Here is an 8,714-nt window from a genome sequence, read left to right as displayed (position 1 = left end):
TTCCTTGGCTAAAGTCCAAAGGGATGGTGACTTCCACCCACATGATCCCCACTGAACTGCAAAGATGTGGAGCGTAGGTCAGAGAGGGAACCAGGAGGGAAAACGTCCTGACAGGCGATGAGCTCCCAAGGCTCTAGCCACCCCACTCACGTCCCACGTCCCGGGCATCCGTGGGACACCGCTGCTTTATCCTCTCCTCTGTCCACAGCAGCCTCCACCCCACTCCACAACCCACGCACACATGCTGGAGGTTACAAAACCACACGGTGTGAATACAGCCTGATGGAGCAAGAGCTCATTTCACGAGGCGGGGTGGTGGGGTGGGGGTTGGGGGTTCTGTAGAGAGCCCGATTCTCCCTCGTGGGTGGCAATGGGATACAAATGAATATCGCCTCTTGGGCGGAGGGGCTTCCTTAGGCCTTCACGTTTTGGGGACTATCTCTCAAAACCTTCCTTGAGGCCACAAAATAGATTCCAGCCCACCCGTCGATATTTCCCCAGGTGCTGGATGTATCCTGTCAAGAGACCTGAGCCTGACACGTTGAGTGGAACACTTTTATTGGCTTTGTGTGTTTGTTTGTTTCTGAGATGGAGTCTTGCTCTGTACCCCCTGACTAGACTGCAGTGGCATGATTTCAGCTCACTGCAACCTCTGCCTCCTGGGTTCCAGCGATTCTCCTGCCTCAGCACCACCACACCTGGCTTATTTTTTATTTTTAGTAGACACGGGGTTTGACCCTGTTTCATTGGTTTTCACTGGAGATTCTAGATTCGAGTCACACCTCATTGTTTGCCACATAACGACTTCTTTTTTTTTCTTTTTTTCTTTTTTTTTTTAAAGCACAATATATCTCCTTTATTTGAGTGGCTTTATAAATCATTATAACTGTGTTATAGATGAAGAAAAGGTATTAAACATGATGCTAATGATAGTGAAAGTGAAAACAAAAGAAAGGCTATCTATTTTGTAGTTAGAGTAAAGTTGCTCAGTATTTAGAGTTACCTAAATACGTCAGCATTTAAACTCCTCCTAGTAAAAGCTTGCCAATCTGCATAATCCTTCTTTAAACACAATTTTTGATATGGTTAAGTTTTTTAAGAATCCGCCTCCTGCAACGTAGCTGAACAGAAAATACACATTTAAAAAAGAACAACACAAGGATCAACCAGACTTCAGAAAAAATAAACAACACAAGTCTCATGAAGAACTGAGTTCTTAAAATTTTGTGGAGAACATAGCTATTGGAAGAGAAGGCAGTATTGGCAAGTTGATTGTTACATTTGTCAGCAAAAGGTAGCACTATTTATTTTTGGCAATCTTTCAGGCACTGCAACTACTACTGTAAAATGAGATACAATACATTAAACAACATATTCACAAATCAAAAAATATTTTAGTAATATAATGTTTCAGATTGAGAAGCAAATCAAGTGATAAAACTCCACTGCTATAATAATTAACCCCAAAGATAACCATATCTGACAAAAAAAACTACCACAGAGTTATGACTTCAGAATTATACTTTCTCTTGATATTTATTTATTTACTTATTTTATTTTATTTTCTATTTTTTTCTTGAGATGGCGTCTCGCTCTGTCACCCTGGCTGGAGTGCAATGGTGTAATCTTGGCTCACTGCAACCTCCACTTCCGGGGTTCAAGCGATTCTCCTGCCTCAGCCTCCTGAGTAGCTGGGACTACGGTCACCCGCCACCATGCCCAGCTAATTTTTATACTTTTAATAGAGACGGGGTTTCAGCATGTTGGCCAGGATGGTCTCAATCTCTTGACCTTGTGATCCGCCTGCCTTGGCCTCCCAAAGTGCTGGGATAACAGGCGTGAGCCACCGTGCCTGGACTTCTCTTGATATTTAAATTTTTAAGTCAGTCCAGAAAAATACAATAAATATCATCAGTAAGTATGGTGTTGAGGCAAATGTAGGACCAAAGTTTTTCATATGTTATTCAGTTGATAACAATATGACCTGGGTAGTAATTTCCTATCTGTCTACTTATACGCAAATATAAAAAAGTAAAACAGAGATACTGCTAAATAAAAGGGCACACTAAGTTCTTAATAATAACTCAATAAACTGGAACACTGTCAAAAAGCAGCAACTAGTGAATTTTTTCAGTGTTTTTTTCTATTATCCAATAAGTGAATTATGCTATTCCTTTCCAATTTCCCAAGCACTTTTTGTCCCAATCACCATTTCTGTGTTCAAAGAAAAAATAAGAAATCAAGTAACAAAACTAAACAAGCAAGCAAACAAACAAAACTCAACTACGGTATCTGCTAAATTTTGGTAGAAGACTGAAACTGTTGAGTATATGGATCTGGTATTCTATTATCATTAGTTAACTTAAGAGTTTGTTAAAGACATACATTTCATAAGAAAACATGTTAGTTTGAAGTTATTGACCAGTGTATACCATCCCTAAGTATTAGTAACCAAATTCATGACAATAAAGAGCTATCTAACAAGAAAAATTAGTGACTACCAGCACCATCAACAAGACTTTGTCTTTACACTTCATTACCACTTACCATGCATTATAATGTCTAGGATTGACTCTGATAGAATTTCAAAAACAAGCTAACGCTTTGTCCAACTCTTCAATTAAGACAAACTCCTGCCCTAATAGAGTATAGGCATAAGCATGATTTGGATCCACTTGGATAGCTCTCTGGAAGAATTTAATTGCAATATCGTGTTCCCATTGCAGACTGAAACACTTCCCTGCAGCACACCAGGCCTCTGGCGAATTTTTATGCATGTCTGTGGAGTCTTTTGACAGAACTGAAAGAGTAACATCTTTTTGAAGCTGCCAAAGTGTTGTAGAGTAGATTTCCATGCCTTTGACTCTATGCTTCTCAGTCCTTCTAACCTCTGAGAGTATTCTTTCAGCTTGCATGTACTCTGAAAGTTCAAAATAGACCCTTCCAATTTGGCGCAGAACCCAACCAGTATTGTAGTGGTGAGAAGGTAGATGGCTCAAAATATTCATAGCTTCTTTGCAATGGTATGAACACAAAGCTAAATAACCTTTCCCCCTTTCACGAAGAAGGCTCATCAAGCCTTCTGCTGCTGCTTTTTGTAGATTAAAAGCCTGAATCTGAGGTGTGATTGTGGATATTTTCCCTTCTGAATGATGAAAGAGTCCAATTTTGTAATTTCCAGGCTATCGTTTATGTTAGGTTGAGTTATTCCTCCTTCATTAGTTTTACTTTTTGTTTTTCTGTTTGGGATTTTAGGTGGAAACTTAATTTTTAATGTCTTCCTATTCTCCTTGGTTGCGGAACTGTCACTAGTAAAGAGTCGTGAACTTCTTCAATGCAGTGCATTTGGGGGAGATATCATAGTGGGGCTCAATATCTGAGGTGTTGTATTTATTTATGGATCAGAACTTTCTGTTTGTGCAAGAATTGGAGTTACCTCTTGGCTATTTCCACTCTGTGAGAAGACAGACTTTGCTCCAGTTTGGCCGATTCTGGCAACAGACTTTTTTGAAGGGGCTCTGGTGGATGGCACATCAATTTCAGAAGGTGTATTAGTGTAGTTTTGTAAATAGGATCCATCTCCAGGACTTGGGGTTTCTAATGGCAAAATCCCAAAACTTGGGGCTAATGGACTAAGAGCTGCTGGTCCTCCTAATAAACTTCGACCAGTTTTTGGTTTATTTTGAACCTGCTTAGAATATATGGAAGTTCCTGTTCCCAGTGGGACAGTTTCAGGTGAAATTACAGCTGAATCAATAGAAGATACTGGGAAATCTGTATTCAAGGAATATTTTGAATTAGAAGATTCTAAATTCAATATGTTTAATTCAGTTGTGTCCTGGGGTGTTTCTGTAAGAACGATCTCAGGCTGTCTGTGACATAAACTATGATTAGGTACTTGTGTTGTGCAAGAGTTGGGCAGACAGTTGCTAAAGTTCTGTAAAGACGTGAATTTAATTGTTTGGTAAGGATCTGGCTTTTCAACTATTTCACATAACGATTCAAAGGGATACCAGAAGAAAAGATTTAAAACTAAGGCTATTTTGGTAGCATTCTGATCCTTTGGCAAGCCGATCTGTCTTTCAATATACATGTCCGAATAATGGAAGGGGAAATCAAGCTGAATCACCAAACTCAGTAACAATATCATCATGGCTTTTCTGCTTATGAAGCACTCCACCTGATAAGATTTGTTCCCCTTCTGCAAGCTTGCTGGGATCAACACAACACTTTGCAAGCAGGTATTTGCATTGCGGTGTAGTACAACTATGTCCTTTCAGGAGTCCATATGCTTTACAGGCCTTTCCTGGGTGGTAAGAACAGGTCGCCAGTAAAAACAAGGCTTCTTCTCAGTGTACTTCTGCATAAAGGCGTTCTGTGAGAAAAACCCCATCTCGGTATGCATAGAGGTTTAATGCTTGCCATATAGCAGCCTGGACGGGTTCCTGCAGCACCGTCGTCGTCGAGGCTCAGACCCACTTTCTGCAATGCCTCAGGCCCCCCCACCAACCCGCCCAACCTCCTTCCCCCCGTAGTGGCTCCGGCCCGGCCAGCCTCAGCTCATTTAAACTCACCAGTTTTGTAGGTTGCCTGTTCACTCTGATGGTAGTTTCTTTTGCTGTGCAGAAGCTCTTTAGTTTAATTAGGTCCCATTTGTCAATTTTGGCTTCTGTTGTCATCGCTTTTGGTGTTTTAGACATGAAGTCCTTGCCCATTACTATGTCCTGAATGGTAATGCCTTGGTTTTCTTCTAGGGTTTTTATGGTTTTAGGTCTAACATTTAAGTCTTTAATCCATCTTGAATTGATTTTTGTATAAGGTGTAAAGAAGGGATCCAGTTTCAGCTTTCTACATATGGCTAGCCAGTTTTCCAAGCACCATTTATTGAATAGGGAATCCTTTCCCCATTGCTTGTTTTCCTCAGGTTTGTCAAAGATCAGATAGTTGTAGATATGTGGCATTATTTCTGATGGCTCTGTTCTGTTCCATTGATCTATATATCTGTTTTGGTACCAGGACCAGGCTGCTTTGTTACTGTAGCCTTGAAGTATAGTTTAAAGTCAGGTAGTGTGATGCCTCCAGCTTTGTTCTTTTGGATAAGGATTGACTTGGCGATGCAGGCTCTTTTTTGGTTCCATATGAACTTTAAAGTAGTTTTTTCCAATTTTGTGAAGAAAGTCATTGGTAGCTTGATGGGGATGGCAAAGGGATCTAGAACTTGAAATACCATTTGACCCAGCCATCCCATTCCTGGGCATATACCCAAAGGACTATAAATCATGTTGCTATAAAGACACATGCACACGTATGTTTATTGCAGCATTATTCACAATAGCAAAGACTTGGAACCAACCCAAATGTCCAACAATGATAGACTGAATTAAGAAAATGTGGCACATATACACCCTGGAATACTATGCAGCCATACAAAAGGATGAGTTCATGTCCTTTGCAGGGACATGGATGAAATTGGAAATCATCATTCTCAGTAAACTATCACAAGAACAAAAAACCAAACACCGCATATTCTCACTTATAGGTGGGAATTGAACAATGAGAACAAATGGACACAGGAAGGGGAACCTCACACTCTGGGGACTGTTGTGTGGTGGGGGGAGGGGGGAGGGATAGCACTGGGAGATATACCTAATGCTAGATGATGAGTTAGTGGGTGCAGTGCAACAGCATGGCACATGTATACATATGTAACTAACCTGCACATTCTGCACATGTACCCTAAAACTTACAGTATAATATTAATAAAAAAATAAAAATAAAAAATAAACTCACCAGTTACCAGGGGTTGGGGGAGGCCAAACCAGAATGACTTCTTTACCCTGCTGACTCTGGAAAGCCTGGCCCCTTGTGATCCATTGCAAAGTGAGAGTTACCTCATGTTTGGAAAACGGATCTGATCCCAAGTTCAGTGGAGGGATGTGGCATGTAGGACGAAGGACTCTCTTCCTTCTGATTCTGTCTGCACAGAGGGTCCTAGGGCTGGAGCTCTCTCTTTGCGGACTGCTGACTCCGTCTACCTTGGGTTCCATCAGCCCCACCCTGGGACACGGGCCTTGGCAAATTCTGGCCCTTCCTGGCCCTTAAGTGGCTGTCAGAAACCCCTTCTCGTGCTCGGATGCCCCAATGACTGTGGCTCGCACCTCTCTGGAAACATTGGAAATCTCTCCTCTATGCATGGTCACCTAAAAGCCCAGGAGCTCGGTACACACGGCCGCCTTCCTCCTCACTGCTTTCAGGAGAGAATGCTGAGTCTCCTACGGATTCTTGACTTGAGTTCTTCATGGGTGTGTGGTTAAGACGTAGTTAGACCAGACGTATTAACTCAGGCCGGGTGCTGGTGGCTCACGTCTGTAACCCCAACACTTTGGGAGGCCGAGGCGTAGGATCCCTTGAGGAATCACCTAACTCTGGAGAGTTTGAGGATGCAGTGAGTGAGCCATAATGGTGTCACTGCACTCCAGTTTGGGCGAAAGAATGAGTGAGGCCCTGCCACAGGCATACAGGCAGGCAGGGAGACAGACAACAGCTGTATTATGTTCCTCTCAGGGTAGGAAGTAAAAATAACAGAAAACAGCACTTAATTTTTTTTTTGGGGGGGGCAGAGTTTCACTCTTGTTGCCCACGCTGGAGTGCAATGGCACCATCTCGGCTCACTGCAACCTCCACCTCCTGTGATCAAGCGATTTTCCTGCCTCAACCTCCTGAGTAGCTGGGATTACAGGCATGTGCCACTACACTTGGCTGATTTTGTATTGTTAGTAGAGATGACATTTCTCTATGTGGGTCAGGCAGGTCTCGAACTGGCCACCTCAGGTGATCTGCCCACCTCGGCCTCCCAAATTGCTGGGATGACAGGCTTGAGCAGTTGTGCCTGGCCAGTTACTTTTTTTTAAATTTTCAATTTTAATCTATTTATTATTATTATTTATTTTTGAGACGGAGTTTCACTCTGTTGCCCAGACTGGAGTGCAGTGGCGTAATGTCAGCTTACTGCAAGCTCTGCCTCCTAGGTTCACACCATTATGCTGTCTCAGCCTCCAAAGTAGCTGGGACTACAGGCGCCCGCCACCACGCCTGGCTAATTTTTTGTATTTTGAGTAGAGACGGGGTTCCTGTGGCTGCCAGGATGGTCTCGATTTCCTGATCCCTGTGATTCGCCTGCCTCGGCCTCCCAAAGTGCTGGGATTACAGGCATTAGCCACCGTGCCCAGCCTATTTATCTATATATTAACTTTGAGTCCAGGTTATGATACGAGTCAGTTTTTGTATTTTTTTAGAGACGAGGTTTCACCATGTTGCCAAGGCTTGGATGGAGGGATCCACCTTCCCTCGCCTCCCAAAGTACGGGGATGACAGGCATGAGCCTACCGTGCCCAGCTCCCCCACTTCCCCCCCAGCTTATCCCTCAGGTGCCCAAGGCCAAGCGGTGGTGTGTGGTTCCCACCCCCAGCACCCCTCCTCCAGTGGCCACCACTGTGTCTGCGAGTGGGTCCTGAGGGAGCTCGTTGGTGTGGGGGTTGAGGTGGTTGAGTGAGACGCACCCCTCCCACGCAGGGAAGGGTGCCGCTTGGTCTGGCCAGCGCAGGTCCCATGCTCCCCTCTGGCGGGTGCGTGCGGGCCATGTGAGCTATCGCGGTGGGCTCAGGCAGGTGATGCATGTGCCGGCAGACTGCCAATGGGCTACTGTTCGGTCTCCGACAGGTTGTGTGTAGGTTTACTTGGAGGTGCTTTGCCTGGGAGAAAGGAGGCAGGTGGACTGGGGGACCCTTGGGGGATTGCGTGCACGCGCAGCAGCCAGGCCCCTGCCCAGACCGCGAAGGCTTAAGGTTGCCGCACGCATATTTTTCTTGGTACCACAGGCCCCCTCCCTTCCCCAGGCGTCCCTGAGCGCCTCTGTGGGCCCGACGAGGGGCAACTGGCAGGTGGGGAGTGTGAACCATCCTCGGTGAGAAAGCCTTCTGTAGCGATCCAAGAGGTGTGCCTTTGGGTTACAGGATCCCCCGGCCTGCCACCTCTCTCTGCATTATGGTAGTGCTGCCATAGTGACTCACTTGCAGAGGACCCTCCTCCCCTTCCCCCTCGATGGGATGGGGGTGGAGAGCAAGGGTTTTGCCGGGCTCCGCGGTGGGGACCGAGGGTGCCTCGTTGCCTACTGTGTGGCACGCGTCTCCCTCTTCCAAGTTGGGGGAAGATCCTGCTGGGCCGGACCGGCATCGTAGAGGTTGGGAAGCTGCGCAAGAGGTGGCTGTGCCCGGTGTTCCATCCAGTGAGTGACTCGCTCTGCTGTGAGCTGGATCTCTGCCCACTCCCCTGTGGAGAAGCAACCGGTGCCGACGACCGCATTTGCGTGGCATGGGGTTGGGCTGCCTGGCCCTGGGAAACGTCCCAAGTGGGGGCCACGCCAGTCTCCCAGAGCTTGACTGGGATGGAGGTTGGAAGAGAAACGAGCAATGTGGCCCTGGCGTTGGGTTTGTGGTGAGGTCGTTTCGGGGTCCTGATGGTGGGATCCGGGGCTCGTGAGGTGGGTCTCAGTGGGTGCCGAGGGCCATCTGGCATCCTAGGTGGGGTGCCGTGGGACCTTCCTCGTGTCTGTGGCAGTGGAATCCCATGGTCGTGTTTTCCTGGTGGCCCGGCTGTGGCTGAGGTTTCTCCCCGAGCCACCCCTCTGTGAGCTCCTGGGTCCCCATGTCCTCATG

General features: G+C 45.8%; 1 pseudogene; it reads right to left on the bottom strand.

The window, feature by feature from the left end:
* Positions 1-2,543: 2,543 nt before the first annotated feature.
* LOC134739276 (cell division cycle protein 27 homolog) lies at positions 2,544-4,425 on the bottom strand (annotated as a pseudogene).
* Positions 4,426-8,714: the final 4,289 nt, after the last annotated feature.

Source organism: Pongo pygmaeus, chromosome 23 (assembly GCF_028885625.2).
Source record: "Pongo pygmaeus isolate AG05252 chromosome 23, NHGRI_mPonPyg2-v2.0_pri, whole genome shotgun sequence".
NCBI lineage: Eukaryota > Metazoa > Chordata > Mammalia > Primates > Hominidae > Pongo > Pongo pygmaeus.
The sequence above is the reverse complement of the archived record's forward strand: the minus strand, read 5'-3'. Positions and strand labels throughout refer to the sequence as shown.